We start from the raw sequence: 16,505 nt of genomic DNA, 5'->3' as shown, positions 1-16,505 counted from the left end.
CTCATCTTGTGACTTGCCACGAACAGCAGGTACAGATCCCTCTGTCAAACGAAGTTTGATGGCTAATCCTGCAGTGTACTGTCCTAAGTTTTCAAAGTAGTCTGTCTTGAAGTGGTTCGCACACACCACAACATTTTTGCCGACTGTTGCTGGAACATGGCCATCGACAATGAAGTGGAGCCACTCGGTTCTTCTGTCGTCTTTGGCTGGGAGAAAGTGCAAGGATTTGTGTTGTTCTGTGCAGCCAACAACACGACACTTCATGTGTGACTTGCTCTTGCTTGTAGTCATTGAGCTTGGTGTCCGTGCTCGTTAAACCAGCAAACTAATGGCGATCTTCAACTAATTGGGTGGGTGGGGCTATATGGGGGTTGAGAGGTGAGGGGTGGCGCCAGGGTGGTTCTATGCAAATTCCCTTATTTTGACGTCAGGTTAAGGGAGCCAGAAAATGGCTCATAGAAGCCTATGATTCCTGACACCAAAATCGTTCAACTGACTCACAGAAAACGCATGGATGGCTTTTTTGCACGCGTGGAGTGTTGTTAGGAGCAGTAGAGACCCAAATGGAGGTACAAAAGGATGCAAAAAGTGAAATTTGCATAATATGTCCCCTTTAAAGCAACACCAAAGAAGTTTTACTCTCCGGTCCCCCTACAGGTTGGAAGCGGAATTGTCCATTACCGCTGTCGTAAATAATTTAGTCTACTATCGCAGTCACACGCACGTTATTTGTTTACCATCCAGAACCTGCTTTGGAAATAACGATGTCCAGTGACAAGGTATGTTGCATGATTTCATGAAAGTATGAAACGAAATAAAACAAAATAATGACATTGATTGCTGTTTTATTTTTGTGTGAAACTGATGTAAATTTGAAACGGTCTAGCAATAGCCAGTTAGGCTACGTTTACACAAGGATATGGAAATAAAAACGTATTGCCTATCAGTTTAGCATGTAATAGCCATTTGCATTGTCTGTGAAAATCTTGAGAATGTTATTGTAAAAGCTTCAGAGACCGTTTTAGTGGCTGCATTGCTACAGTATTATTGGAATAGTTGGCAAAATCTGCCCAGTTATCTTCTATGTTACTACTTCTTGCTTTTTGAGCGACTAAAGTTCTAAATTACGATTCATGCCTGCAAGTATTTCACCTTCATACAGTTACCATAATACGTTAGTAATTTATTTCAGGATTCCTCTACCTCATCTGATTTTACACCCTCAACCAGCGCAGGGGCAAGGCCAAAAAGCAGAAAAGGGAGAAGGGAGGACATTGACCCTGACAGTCAGAGAAGACTCCAAAATCTGCAGGAGAGGAGAAACACAGAAATCCAGACCCAGATCCAGTTACTGGGAGCGCAAGACCATATCCTCCAAAAGGTCATGTTGAGGCTCCCAGGACTGATGTTTGATGTGCTGGCCTTGCATGAAGACAGAGAGAGGCCAAGAGTACCTGATGGGGGTGGACGTGTAGTTGGTGTACCTGTAGTTGGTGTACCTGTACCAACTGCCAGGAAATGGTCTCTGACCTGCAGAGGCTCTGCTGCCGCCAGGCCCCACAGAACTGCATTAGTAGGATGGCCTACATGCAGTACTACATCCTGGATGAGGGTGTTCTGAGGCTAGCCCGGGCTGCTTGGAATGACATTTTTGCAGTTGATGATGCACAGGAGCCCGGGGTTGAACAAAGACAATACAGACACACAGCCTACCGGCAATTTGTGCTATGGAAGCATGGTCGCCTTGGAGTTGGGAACAGAGTGGTGATTCCCAGCCGTTGTGTCTGGAGGATCAGGGAGACTTTTCCTGACCCAAGGGGTCAGTATACTGGTTTCAGGGTGCGCCGACTTTTGTGAATGAGTATTGTAAATAATTTTCATTATGGTGTGATGTTATTTGTTATACTTCTAGTTTGCTTATTTTTTGAAAAATAAACAGAAAACACACAGTGAGGATTTTTTATTTGCATACATAACTATTTACATAATACACATATTATGACACACACCCACCCCCCATCCCACCCACGCACGCACACTCAGCGCTCACTGTGGGGGACACTCTCCCCACGCGTAACATGAGTCCGAACCAGTTCTGCGGTGGATGGTTGCGGTGTAGCGGCCAGCAAACCCAAGCGCCTAGGGTCATCGAGCCGGAGAGTCTGTCTCCTTGGAAGACCAGCTCCACTTCTCAGTCGGTGCCAAACAATGGCCCTCTGCAGGTCCGTAATGTACCCATAGTTCTTCTTCTCCTTCAGGCCATACACACTCCAGCATTTTGATTTCTTATTGTAGTAGCGCCTGTACCTGCAAAGGAGACACAGTTTGTACTATTGTCTTTGCAAATCTGACTATTAGGCATAAATGGTTTTCTATGGGAAAGCGTATAACACTTATACTAAACACTTACATCTTTTGACCTTATCTGTTGCGCGCGGGAAGGCGATGATTATGTTGTAGTCGAATTAAGTTGTAGTCGATCGCCGCCAGCAGGGTCCGTGTGCGGTACACTGCTGGACTGTAGGCAAACCGCTTTCCAGCGTACATCAGGATGTGATTCTGGAAATTCTCCAGATCCGCCGTAGTCCTGTAGGATGTGAGAAACAAACCAACTTGCTCTTTACCAGTTTCAGTAAGTGAAAGGATCACAGTCTATGGGAACCCTGTTTCATTTAGATAGCGTCTCTGTGCCAAGCTGACAGGCCAGCCAAGCAACCAGTACAGACATCAAGATTGGCATGTGTAACACTGCTTTACATACACAGTATAATTCCAAGAATTTATTTATTGTAATAGTCTTAGACAAAAATATGTTTTGAAATGAAATCCGAGAACTTACCTGAAGGTAATGAACTTCCCCACATCCTTCAACCACCGCTTGTCCAATACAATGGCTGTGAGAGCCTGGTGAGCTGCTGAACCTGTAACAATTCATATTGTGAATAGGCTGATGGTACATGCATATTCAGACACATTACATGACAATCACAATACAATTACCTTATTTTATCCAAGGTTTCTCCTGGGTTCTGTCTCCTAGAGGTTCATGCTCACAGCATCCCGTTGACCATGTGTGCTGGTTGCGGACATGATGCAGGAGTGCATGCCACTTCAGCTAAAAAAATAATTTAAAAAAAACCACACACACACACACACACATCCCATGTCATCTCTCCCACCTTTTTCACACCCCAAAACATTGGTTGTGTTTACAATTTTGCAATTCACATAAACTTACCTTGAACTGTTCCTCAGAAGAGGCTTGCTTGGCGCAATACCAGAAGTGGTTTACGATGTCCTTTATCCAAGGCAGGAGGTCTGACTGGTCCCTCACTGTACCAGCCTGAAAAAAAAATGTACATGTTACATAGCCACAGCATGAACAGCTTCAACTATCCAATGAGGGTGTGAAAAAATGGCATACCCGTCGGATCTTCTTCCCCAAATTATTGGCTGCATGCCAAATATCGAGGGAATGCTTCAGACCCTGTGCCTTGTATTTGCCACGTTCAGGATCTAAGAAATAGTAGTCATTACAATCAGACATACCAACATGAACAACAGGAATCTAAAGACCACATTTGTCAAAACCACACATTGTCCTTACTGAGCAATGCTGAGATTTGAGGATGTGCGTCGGTGACCACCTCAGTAACATGGATCTCTGGAAGAAGTGCATCCATTGTCCTAATGAAGCACTCTTTCTCCATGATCATCGAATTTCTGTTCGTCTCCCGCTTGTCGACAGAGACAATATGAACAATGTCACGAGAGTCTTGCTCTATAGTCGTGTACGTGCAATATTGTGCACAGTGGCCTGTAGAATGAGAAGAAAGTTTATCGTGTGTGAACTATATGCACCATAACCAACTATGTCACATGAGCATGTGCCCCCCCCCACACACACACACAATACCTGGAGAATCCATTCTGCCATCACCTAAGGAGTAAACAAAACAAAAAAAAGAATGTTACAAAGGTTAGTGTTATTGACTTTCACAGCAAGTCAAAGGCATGTCGCTGTAATCAAAGATGAAGTAAGGAGTCTCACCTGGGACAACAACTTCATCCTTCTTCTTCAAACGGGTTAGAACATCAGCTCTAATCTTTTTCCAGAACTGTTCAACTGGTTCAATGCAATAGGCGTCTTGAATCTTGAAAAAGGTAGGCTCAGCCACCATCCCCATTTGCATGAACTTGAACAGAAAGGCAATATTACTGTAATTGTTCCCGGAGAGCAGTATGTTGATGGCCAGCATGAAATCACCTCCCTGCATGCCATACTTCAACAAGGGCTGCGAATTCCACCGCCACAAAGGGTGTCCAAAGGGACATAGCTGTATTAGTGGAGGGGTAAACAAAAAAATACCCCAGAATGAGTGACCATCATAAATAAAGACAGGATGTCAAATCTTGGTTACACTTACTACGACAAGTTGTTTAACCTGACAAATTCTCTGAAACAGCATTCCATAACAGTTTGGTGCTGCCAGTAATGGCCACAGCGTTCACACCTTCATAAGCCAAAACCAGCTTCTTTTCAGACAGCCCCCCTCCCCCAAGCAGGGTCATTGTGTTGTTCCAACACTAGTCTCAACCACATTTGCCAATACCATTGTGCAGATAATGGGAGATTACTGACAAAGTGAAAAACTTTCCATATGAAGACAACAAATTCTTGCTAATTGCAGTTTGACAAAGCATTACACACTTCACACAGTAGTAGAACATAACTGCCAAATGGAGCTGGGGGATGTTCTTTCCAGATTATAGTGTAGCACATGTACCTAATTAGAGAAGTTACAAGACTTACCCATTCCAAGATGACGCCAGTTCCCCTAGGTTTCAGGGTCACCTGAAATGGTGGTCCTGCAGCGCATGCTGTCGCTGTAACCTTGTTGAAGTTGCTGCACCTCTGTATAGGCAACTGGAGGTAGGTGGCCAGCGTCTTTAGGTTTTCATTATAAACAATACTGGCACTCTTGCCAACCAGGTCATCTTCACAATCAACCTTGTGTGAGTCTGGAATATCGCTCACATCATCTTCTGGGGCAGTAGGCATCGCAACATCAAGCACGGCCTCATCCAGGCTGATCTCGTGCAGCTGTTCAATGTCAGCTGCACCTCCAGGACTGCAGATAGATAAAAAAAAAAAACATGGATTCCTGGACTAGTTAGTAACTACCATCACTGTAACTACTGTTCTCGCTCTAAATGCAATACACAACATACCGTATCTGAAGAAAAGGGAAATCATCTTCCTCAGAACTGTCCCCATCTTCACAGAACCTTGGGTTAGTCCACCGCTCATCCATGTCAATGCTGCACATATGATCAGATAGATAGTTAGCCAGATAGCCAGACTTGAACATTCATGAAATAGAGAGAAAATAGAAAGAAAAAAAAATCATGAGCAAGTCTTACGTGCTATTTCTCAAATCGTTCCTTGCTTCTTCATCTGGAGAGTCACACTCCTCCTCTGCAATACTCATAGAGTGCATGGTGCAAGTAGTAGAAATAAACGATTGAAAAAGAATGTTCAGTCAACCAGTACAGTCTACAAACCATCGTGTCATTGTATGAGGCAGACCCACCTGGCTTCTAACACACCCACTTGTGTGTCCAGCGGTTGTACATCTTGGACTGTGAAGTCATCCCTAAACAACAAAAGAAAATTGATTATGAGCAAAAATCGTAAAGATCTGCAAAACGATAGTCCTGAAAAAAATACGCTACCTATGGTCAGACTCCTCAGTAACGCTAGACACCGGCAGTTGTGGTGGTTGTGTGTGTGTGGCTTTGCTAGGTGTCGATGTTACTTGCCGTGTCTGGTAGCTGAGGAAAAAAAGAGATAAAGTCGGCATGTTTAGTATCTGTAAACCTCACAACACTAACGTGCATGACATGCTTGCACACTCACATTTTCACTCCGAGAAGTCGCAAACATAAGTTTCCCAGTCAAATATCCTCCATCGCCAAAAATCAACTCACAACCTCACTAACGCTAGCATGCTAGCAATCATAAACACTAAACATAAACTAAGAATGAACAACTTTGGGAACGACAGAACATTTGGGGTGATTTTGGCAGTTATTGTCATCCTTCACGGCATTCAACTCAGATCAGCAGCGGCAGAAAAACGCCTTATAAACACAAACTTACGTGCTTAGTGATAGTTACATATTAGCAAAACAGCTAACGCCTTAGCTAACATTGAGCCAGTCGATATATAAAACAATCTACAATGTAACGTTATTGTATACAGATCTATGCACACCGTTGGTGGAAAAATTATTATTACTTACAAGTCCAGCAGCAACAAAGCCAAGTCACCATCAGTACTGCATCTTGTAGCCTCCTTCAGCTCTCGCCAACGAGTGTAAGCTGGTCCAATATTCACTGGGTCATTCCACGAAAACGTGCCATTTTGCATTCTAAATATCTAATTTTCAAAGTATTGTTTTTAAAATCTTGAAGCACCTATTTGGATTAAGTAGATTCTTACCTCTCTAAAAAACATGCGGTGCCATCTCAGGCTATCTTATTTATTTATTTATTTAAAAAAGAATCAACAGAGGTATGTGTGCTATGTCAACCCTGTTACAAGCAAATTCATTGGTATCTGGACATTTTTTAAAGTCATATTTAGATCAAAAGTGATATATCATGACAGATAACCCCCCCCCCTTTTATATTAATAGTGTTTGCCAATGGAAAATGTTGAGGGGTATACTTTTTTCTCATAGGTGAATATACTGATTTACATTACGTGATTTCCCAGCATTTTCTCTTTTCAGAAAAAGTTATGAAAATAAAGTAATTGTAACACCATTATTTGAGTGGGACATAGTTCCAGTTTACTTAACATAAAAATAAGATTATTTTACATTTCTCTTTTAATCATTTGTATTATATTACAGAATTATGGAAGTAACAGGGTTGACAACAGCATTCCCATTTGGAAGACATATTTATTCTGGAGACAGATTTCAGTAGTTTTAGAAATGAAGATTATGAAAATAAATGATGAGACTGCAGACAGTTCTGTTATTCAAAACATGAATGATTTATTTCATTTATTTGTTTCACAATAAAATCATTTATTAAACTTGTTTGGCCCTAAAACGCTAAAAAAGCATAAACAAAACCAATATGCTATCCGCTGGGCTCTTCAAATTGGACTACTGGGAAACTCATGAACAAGGGCGTGGTAGTGGGGGGACAAGTGGGAATAAATTACCCGGGCCCCAAGTGGGGGGAGGGCCCCTAAGGAGTTGAATTTTATTTTCCTTAATAATAAATAATTTCCTTAATTTAAAGATCTTAATAAATGTTATTAACTAATATAGATGCAAATATTTCGGGTAAATGCATCAGTTGATTGATGTATTAAATTGTGTCCAAGCAACATTGTTTGAGGGCAGGCACCCTCTCCCTTGCACGAAATGGTTCAGTCCGCCTTCCCCTGCTAGGCGCATTTTTGAAGTAACGTTCATTCAGGGTTGCCAGATTGGGCGGTTTCCCGCCCAATTGGGCGGTTTTGCAATCTATTTTGCGGGCAAAAATGGGTTTGGGCGGGTGTACAAAAATTGGGCTGGTTTCGGATCAGTTCGGCGGGTTTTTGTAGCCGAAACACAGGCACTTCAGACCCTTCTTCCAGCGACCCTGGTCAGCAGGCAGCAGTCTCTCACTCACTCACACACCCTCTGGCTGACGTGCCCCCTAAACTCACAACAGACACTCTCAGCTCACGTCACCTTATGTATCGAAACATGCATTCTAGCTATAAATGGCATAGGCCTAGTGCATGGTACTATTTCCATAACCGCGAGATATGCGCTTCACAATGACTGCAATTAGTTGTTAGATATTCATAGCAGACAGTAAAGCCCAGCAGTAATTTATATAAAATAACACATATTAAGTACCATTCATGATGTTGTCAAATATTGAAGTTGTGGGAAGTTTAAGCTGTATGTTTCTTTCGCCCCCCATGTCGTTTCATTTATCCCGACCAGGAGGGACGAATGAAACAAAACGCACGTTCGATTTCTCCTTATAACTCCTGAATGGTTTTGTTCAGAGCTGAAAATGCAACTGTATTTGACAGAGGACAGATGTAGGTTGCCTGTGACAAAATATTAGCTTTCAGTGTTTTACGATGTCTTTGTAAATTACGTTTAATTAAAAAGTGTTTCAGTCCGGTTATCCTCTACTGCGGCGCAGACCGCCCTTCAAACACAGCTCGCGGGGTTTTCAAATTTATCTAGCTGACTGACAATATCAGTATGCCAAAGTGGGCAAAGATCATTTTCTCATTACAGTCAATCTCTTCATGAGGGTGCACACGAGACAGGATGGACTTACCCCTTCTTTCAGGGTTGATGGATGTGCGCACAGGTCTTGCGCGAATGGCTTGACATAGGACTACGGCCCATGTTCCGTCCAGCCCGACAGTTGTTGAGGAAGTTTGACAAAGCCTAGAACTTTTTTATTATTTTTAGGCCTAATAACAATTGCTCTAAACAAATTTCACGAAGGGCCTAGGCCATAGGCCTATGTTTGTTGTGTAGAGATGGCCCGCCATGCATGAACGTTCTGCTTCTGCATGAGCGCACTGACACCCCTGTACAACCTTCATGAAAACTCTAGGTTTAACTGCCTGTCAGGTAGGCCTACTAATTGTTCTAAATTACAGGTATCAAACTCAAGTTTGCCTTAGCCTATATCTGGCGTATGAAATTATTTTTTGCGTGTATAGAGTTGCCATGCATGAACGCACTGCTTCTGCAAAGAGCGCACTGACACTGTCCTTAAATAACCTATGTTCAGCGCGATTTTCATGAAAACTCTAGGCCTAACTGCCTGTCTCAGGGAATAGATAGCGCCTATGTAGGCTAGCCTATTCATTAATTGTTCTAAATCACAGGTGTCAGACTCAAGTTTAACTCAAGCCTTTAGCCTATTTGGGGTAGGCCTATGAAAATATTTTTTGTGTAGCCTAGAGTTGGCCCACCAGTTATGAACGCACTGCCTCTGCAAAGAGTTGACACCCCTGTTCTGTAACCAATGCGATTTTTTTTATCTAATGTTATACATGAATATGCATGTCATGTTGCTATTATAAATAATTGAAATGTTGTGCGTTAGGCTATTTTGTATGTTCATATATCCACTCAATGTTTTTATGTTAGGCTAGCCTACTGAATGCTTTTGTTCCAGTATTGACACAAACAGACTCATTGATAGTCTACGTTTATTGCTTTATTTTCCGTAACATAAGCTTATAGAAGAATAGTCTGACTGAGGTCCGTGTAGCCTACTTTTGCGTTCATTTGTTTGAATATTGTTTCTGAAATTGGATAGGCTAAGTCGAAAAATGGGTAATTTTAAAGCTTGTTAATGATTTCAATGTGTTTAAATGAGAAACAAGCAAACGCAAATTTGGGCGGTTTTTTGTGCATTCTCGCGGTTTTTGACGAGGCTTTGGGCTGGAAAACCTTGCTGGCATCTGGCAACACTGCGTTCATTCTGCCGAAGCGGCAATGCAGACGGTCACGGTGTGAAGATGTCTAAGTCTAAGAAAGCTAAATCCGGTTCCCAGAAAAGAAAAGAGAGGCAAGAAAGGGAGAAAAAAAGAAACGAGGGAAAACAAGTGTTAACAGCCTTCTTTCCCAAGAAAGGTGAGCCCAATGTGAAAGCAATAGTCTACAAATGAAATGAACTCCTGAAGGTTACAAAACACTTCAATACCACCGCGAATCCGCGATTATCAGTGCTAAAACAGCATTAACACAAAATTAGAAATAACATGATGCCTGATTTATAGCCTACCACAACATTTCAATAGCCTACTAATTCGAAAATTATTATGAGCTAATAGCTTAACTTAGTAGGCTCAATGTTATATAGGTTCATGAGGAAAGGCTGTCAAATTAGTAGCAAAGCTAACTTGTGAAACGCATCACACTCAGTTAGCTATAGATAGCTGTTCTCTCAGCCAAAAGTGTTCAATTTGTATAGATAGCTGTTCTCTCAGCCAAAAGTGTTTTCATTCATTTCATGTTCTAGCTTTTAAACATTCTTCAAATAAAACAGAAATTCAGTGAAGTCTTGGGTAATACGATTATTTTCTGTTATACAGTACATATAAGAGTTGTTAGATTCATTCAATGTGTGATTAGATAGTAGTTAGTTGTGAACCTCATGCTTCATGCTTACAGCCGGTGGTTGGTTGGTTGGTTGGGGGGGGGCCCATGGCCACCACTTGTGCATAGGGCCCAGAATTTGGTGTTACGCCCCTGCTCATGAACAACAGCAGAGCATTAAAACTCATTCTATTCACTGCAGTCTACTTAACAAGTTCAGACCAGATATCTTTTCTGATTTCCATGTGACGTGTTGTCACATTTTGAGGTGCAGGAATCAATCTGATGATGTCGTCAAACATGTACCAGATACTGTCGTCGCGCATCGGCCAGAAAAATCTGTTCTTGCCAGCATGGCTCATACATTTGACTTGGACATATCCTTCATCTTTTGCCATGATGATTCCTGGGTACAGCTCATTATCATATTTTGCGACACACCACTCTCCTACATTATCTTTGTTCCAGTCATTCTCCTGGGATCCCTTGAGTTCTCCTATCAGGTGCTCCTCTGAGCTGGATGGTTGAGGGATGGTTGCTTCTTCAAGAGGGTTGAGGTTAGAGGTTCCAGGTTGAAGTTCCTCAGCCTGGTTTATTTGGGTGCCCACTGACAGGGGAGGGAAGACGAAGTGGTGAGTGTTGAAACATTCACAGATCAAGTTCTTCAATGTGACACATAGACAGCTGACATCCCTGGTGATCAAGTGGCCTTTTTCATTAGTGACCACCTGGTGCATTGTCCCTGGGACCGGTGGGATGTTTACTGGCATGCCAGAGTATGCATCCTCAATCCTCTCAGATTCCACATAAAAGAGCTTCACTGTGGTGCCAGTTGTCAGTAGAGCTCTATAGAGTGTGGCAGGATCAGGGATATCACGCCCTTGGCTCACAAGCTGATCTGCCAGTCTTTTTAGCACTCCCCCCACACCGTCAGGAGCTCCCTTTCCATGACTCGCTTCGAAAAAATTCCAGGTACCACTTTTAAAGCCTCTCTTGCACAATTCAGTACAGAGCAGGAAGAAATTACCCTTCTGTCTGTATTGAGTACAAGGCCCATCACTGAGGAAGTGGACCACAGAGACAGATGGATAATTGGCCTGTATATAGTCCAATACTGGGTCAAGATGTTGCCAAATTGCAGGCGGACCTTTCTGCTTGGACTGCGAGATGGTGCAAAAGCAGATAGGACTTGCATTTTCACCAACATACAACACACCAGTGTGCATTGTCGCCTGTTGGTGTGAGGCACCGAAATGCACAGCTTGGATCTCGGTACTGTACTTACACATGTAGTTTTCAGAAAAGTCCACATGTATAATGCAGTCATGCAAGGACAGGCTTCTCTTCAGTTCTCTGGAGAATGAGAACTGCTGTTTGATGTTGAACATGTGCTTCTTGAACCTGTGTAACTGACAAGTGAAAAGCTCAATGAGCTCCTCTAAAGAGCTTTCAATTTCTTTTTTTATTGTCACTTTGAATGACAGCCTCCTTTTCTTGTGCCCTGGTCACCTCTTTATCCTCCATTACCCATTGTGTGTATGTAACACGCATTGCGCCATTATATGCAGCATGAAATGGGTAGCTGTTCAGGTTGCATGTGGAACACTCTCCATACATACATTCTCTACTGTTTGTGCTGCAAGTGACCTCCTCTACCAGTTTCTCAGGGTTTGAATCGGAAAGTAAACTTAGTTGCTTCAGTCTGTCAACAGCAAAGCCGAGATTCTCATGGATTTTACACATGCAAGTATCTCTGTCCTGAATGGTCGGATGTACAATCCAGAAAGGACGAAGTTGGCAAAAGAGACTATAGGACAAAGCCCTATGTGGATTTTCTGATTCAAACTTCTTGTGAAGATTTAACAGGGAATCAACAAGAAACCTCTTTTGTTTTTTAACTCCTTGTCGTGTTATGGTCTGTTTTCTGCCAGTTGTGATACGACTGACATCATCTCTCTCATAAAATTCTCTGATGCTTAATTTGAATGCTTGTGGGATGCGGTGCTTTTCTTTACGATTGAAATTAAGTGCATTTCTACTTAAAGTCTTCCATCTTCTCCTAGGAAGGCGAGTGGAACTCTTTCCATACTTTTGCATCCGATATTTTTTAACTATCTTCCCACATACAAGTTGGGAGATAATCTGCTTCTCTCTTTCATCCTTTGAATTTTTGTATTTGCTTTTTAGGTCTTTCAACAATGCCGAATGAAATTTGAGGGTTTTCCGTGCCTGTGATCGCTCAGCTGGGGAACTCAGGTGGTGCTTGGCTTTAGACAATGGGGATGCCTTTTTATCCTTTAGGCGGAAGTACCTTTTTTTGTATTTATCTGACCGGTTTTTCTCTTTTTCAAGGCTTTGCCTCAGTCTCAAGTTCATTTCGAAGCCTTTTTCTCTCCCTCTTTGACCTTAAACGCCCCTGATTACGTTGCCTGCAACACAAGGAAATATTGATTAAATTCCACCAATCATCATACTGCGTGTTCACACATCTAAGACCTTGCACGCACACACATGCTTGTTCACTCACTCTCTCTCTCTCTCTCTCTGCTACATTAACAGAAGCCATAACATCTTTCTTTGAACTCTGACCTTGAGGGCCCTGCTGCTGGTTCTGGGGCTGGGGCTGGTTCTGGACTTATAGGTGGTGTCATGCACTGCTCTAAGGTAACTGCAAGTTCTGCTTTAGCTTTCCTGCATTTCACTTGTGCTGCTCTCCATTTCTGCCGCTTGGCTCTCTTTTCTCCGTCATTAAGCTGACTAACAGATGGCTTTTTCCCCTTGGCTCTGTCCTTTCTCCATCTTTCCCTCTCTTTTTCAAGGTACTGTGTTCGTCTCTCAGCATCAGCATCTCTACGTTGCCTGTATAGGCGCTGTTTCTCAGCTGCAGAAAGAACCATCCTAACAGATAAAATCAGCAAAAACATGCATTTTAAGTAAATAATATTAGTGTTCTTGTAATATTTATGTATATTATTTAAATAATTATGTATTTCATAAATAATTATAGTGTTGAACCCACATGTAGCACCCGATGAGAGGTTTGACAGTAACAGGGTTGACAGTAACAGGGTTGACGAAATTTTTATTGGCAGCCATTACTAGCCATGTGGTGGATCACCATGACACCACATGGCGTGCATTCAAGAGAGGTTAAGATGCTGTTATATATGTATATTTACATTTTTAATCAAATTACTTTTTAATGCATGATTTTATGGTAACAGGGTTGACAAAATGAGCTCGTCCCCTTCTGTCAGACAGACCAAAACTAAGAAAAGCAATTAAAAGAAAACAACACTTGTCTTTTCACCATCAACTTCCTGAAAGGCAGGTGATATCACTTCCTGGAAATGATGTAACTTTTGGTAGAGTCCATTTTCTCCAAGGGGGTTTTATCCAAAAGTAACAGGGTTGACGACAATATGGGGACAAGTGTAAAATGTTGATTTATTTTTGTGATAGTTTGACTTTTTTTATCCTAAAAAGCCAGTGGTACTAGACAAATCATACCGAGGGACAAGCCATTTTTACTGTTTCAGCCAATGTACCTATAACAAAAACTGCTTAAAATCCTTTAAAATCAACAAAGGATGAATTTTAATAAGTAAATAATTTATTTTTCACATTATACAACTAAATTATGAAATAATTATAAAAAAATATATTGTTAATTCAGCTTCACAAGACACTTTTGTTTGAGGGACATGAAATGGCACGTTTTCGTGGAATGACCCCACTCTAGTTCAGGGGTGGGCAACTAATTTCCCCAAGGGGCAACTTGACAAACTGGGACTGTTGAGGAGGGCCAGACCCAAAATACCGAACTCAAGTCTGAACTCAATTCTGTTCAATTCTATTCTGTTCTTGTATAACATTAAGTAAATCATATGGTTTTGTTTACTAGTCGTAAGAACAGATGAAAATGTGAGGGAGACAGCAATATTTAGTCTATGTCCAGTATTTAAAGGAACCGTATGTAAGAAATGTAATTCAATTAATCATAAAATGGCCCTGATTTGTCACTAGACGTTAGGAGGTCATTCTAATTTCAAATACTTATATCACTGACAACAGTAGTCCGGCCAGGATATCGTAATTTAAAAAAGTGAAGTTGCAGCCCTCAACAGATGTTGATGTTTACATATTTGTGTTTTAGCCTGATCCGCCACCCTCCACCCATCTAGTAATCACAAAGTCAGTAGTGTTTCGGCATCTGGGTTGCCAGCTCTGCTCTAGTTACCACATCAGCTGTGTACACCGTTCTACAGTATTTTGAAAGTGATTGTAGTACCAGTTTTGGCCAAAATCCTACATACGGTTCCTTTAATCCTCATTCTCGAAAATGATTTTTTGACATTGACATTTTTTTCAGTTTTCAAAGACTGATATAAAAAAGTACTACAATATCTATATAATTAGGCTAGGTCATGAAAATGTGAAGGAGTCAGTACAACCGATAGGCCTGTGCCACCATTTCATCAACACTCAGCAATATTTCATCATTAAATCATTTCATCATTAAATCATTACCATCATTAAATTAACTCTGCAGAATTAGACTACGAAAATGTGGAGCAGACAATAGTAGGCTGTCATTAGTTAATCAACATGCACAAAGAAAACTATTTTAAAAATGTAGGCTATGTTTTTGCTTTAACTTTATGCACATAACTGTGATTGGTCAACTCGCTCTGTGTGTTGAGCCGGCTGCTTCAAGCAACCTGTGGGTAGTAGCATCATACTAGTTCGCTAACATAAGCTTTGCAAATAACCTCAGACATATTTTGGTTACAATTACGGGGTTATCCGATTGTAAACTGTCTATCTGCCAGTAACGTTTTGAAATGAACACTTCGTATCGCCAACGAGCAGCAGTAGGAGTTCGTTCTAACAACCTTTGCGGTGGTGAGCGACGCAGACATAAGAGACACAAAACTTTGAAAGGTTTACGCCGACGTAAAGGCAACTGCATTGTGTCGACGCAGAAGCATAAATTCTATTCACCAGCACATCAGTGAGGGTGTTTACGTCGTATGCATCCACGCACAAATGTATGGGCGTACAAATAGCAGTCGCTTTCAAAATAAAAACAACGATATTGATTTGCATGCATTATCTCTATGCTAGGCTCTTGACTATTGTTCTTTCCGGTCAGGGAAAGCCAACGGGCCGGATGTGGCCCGCGGGCCGTATGTTGCCCATGTATGCTCTAGTTCGAGCTCTTTCTCTATCATGCTCCCGTTTTCTTTTCTTCTCCTCCTCCGACAAACCCTTCCTTTTCCTTGCAGGCTCCGTCACGATGATAATTGAAAAGCTACCTGGCTGCTAGGTATCTTCCATTTATATACCTGCCGAGTATGCTCCACCCAGAGCCTTGCAGGATGCTCCACCTATCGGCTTTTGTAACACTTGCCGTAAAGCAAGTCACATTTGTAGTCTCATTCGGACTACAAAACGCTACCCGACGACCCAAACTTACATAGTGCGGTTATAGCCGATAGAGGGCCGCAGAGCGAATGCGGAAGTGCCGTTTCACCCTGTTATGAGTTGATGAACCACTGAAACGAGTTTGGAAACATTATTTTAAGGTACTAAAAACTCTTTGGTGTTGCTTTAACCTTTGGTGTGGCACACCAAAAGTTTGTTTACCATCAAATTGCTTTGTAAAGGTTATATTAAGGTGAAAATCTTGCATAGTGGACCTTTGGGTAAACTATTGTAGTAGTTGGTGGCTCTGATTGAAAAGGATGTTTGTCTTGCACACAGTCCTCTCTGGTGGTTGCTCGTCTACTTCTACTGTCTTTCAGCTTTATGAACTGGCTCAGTGGGGGAGGTGCTAGCCCATGTAAAACCTAGATTAGGAAAACATCAGTGAAATGTTTAATAAGATCAAAGTTATATAAATGTTTTTGAACTATTATGACAGTAAGTAAAATAATTTATATACAGTGCATATGGAAAGTATTCACAACGCTTCACTTTTTCCGGTAAATTCAGTTGATTGGACATGATTTGGAAAGGCACACACTTGTCTATATAAGGTCCCACAGTTAACCCTTTAGCCGCCAGGGTTTAAAAAGAATAAATTAGATTTGTACATCAAAATTTCAAAAGGCCATGGCTTGCAAGTGGTCAGAGATAAAGTCCTACTGTAAATGTGAAAATCATTTAGTATGAACAGAAGTTTATGAATCGGGTAAATTTACTCATCTAATTTGCATATTATGACGTCACTGGATGGTAACCACCGTGAATTATGCACATTTCAGTAAATACTAGATGTTGAACATATTTGAGCAGTTTTACTTTCTTTTTTTGTCATTTCACCGACATAACAAATGAACAGGAATACAGTC

Source organism: Alosa pseudoharengus, unplaced genomic scaffold (genome assembly GCF_046254945.1).
Source record: "Alosa pseudoharengus isolate Yale_2024_CS ecotype anadromous, Long Island Sound unplaced genomic scaffold, YU_APseudo_1.1 YU_APseudo_1.1_scf_8, whole genome shotgun sequence".
NCBI lineage: Eukaryota > Metazoa > Chordata > Actinopteri > Clupeiformes > Clupeidae > Alosa > Alosa pseudoharengus.
Note: the sequence above shows the minus strand (reverse complement) of the source record.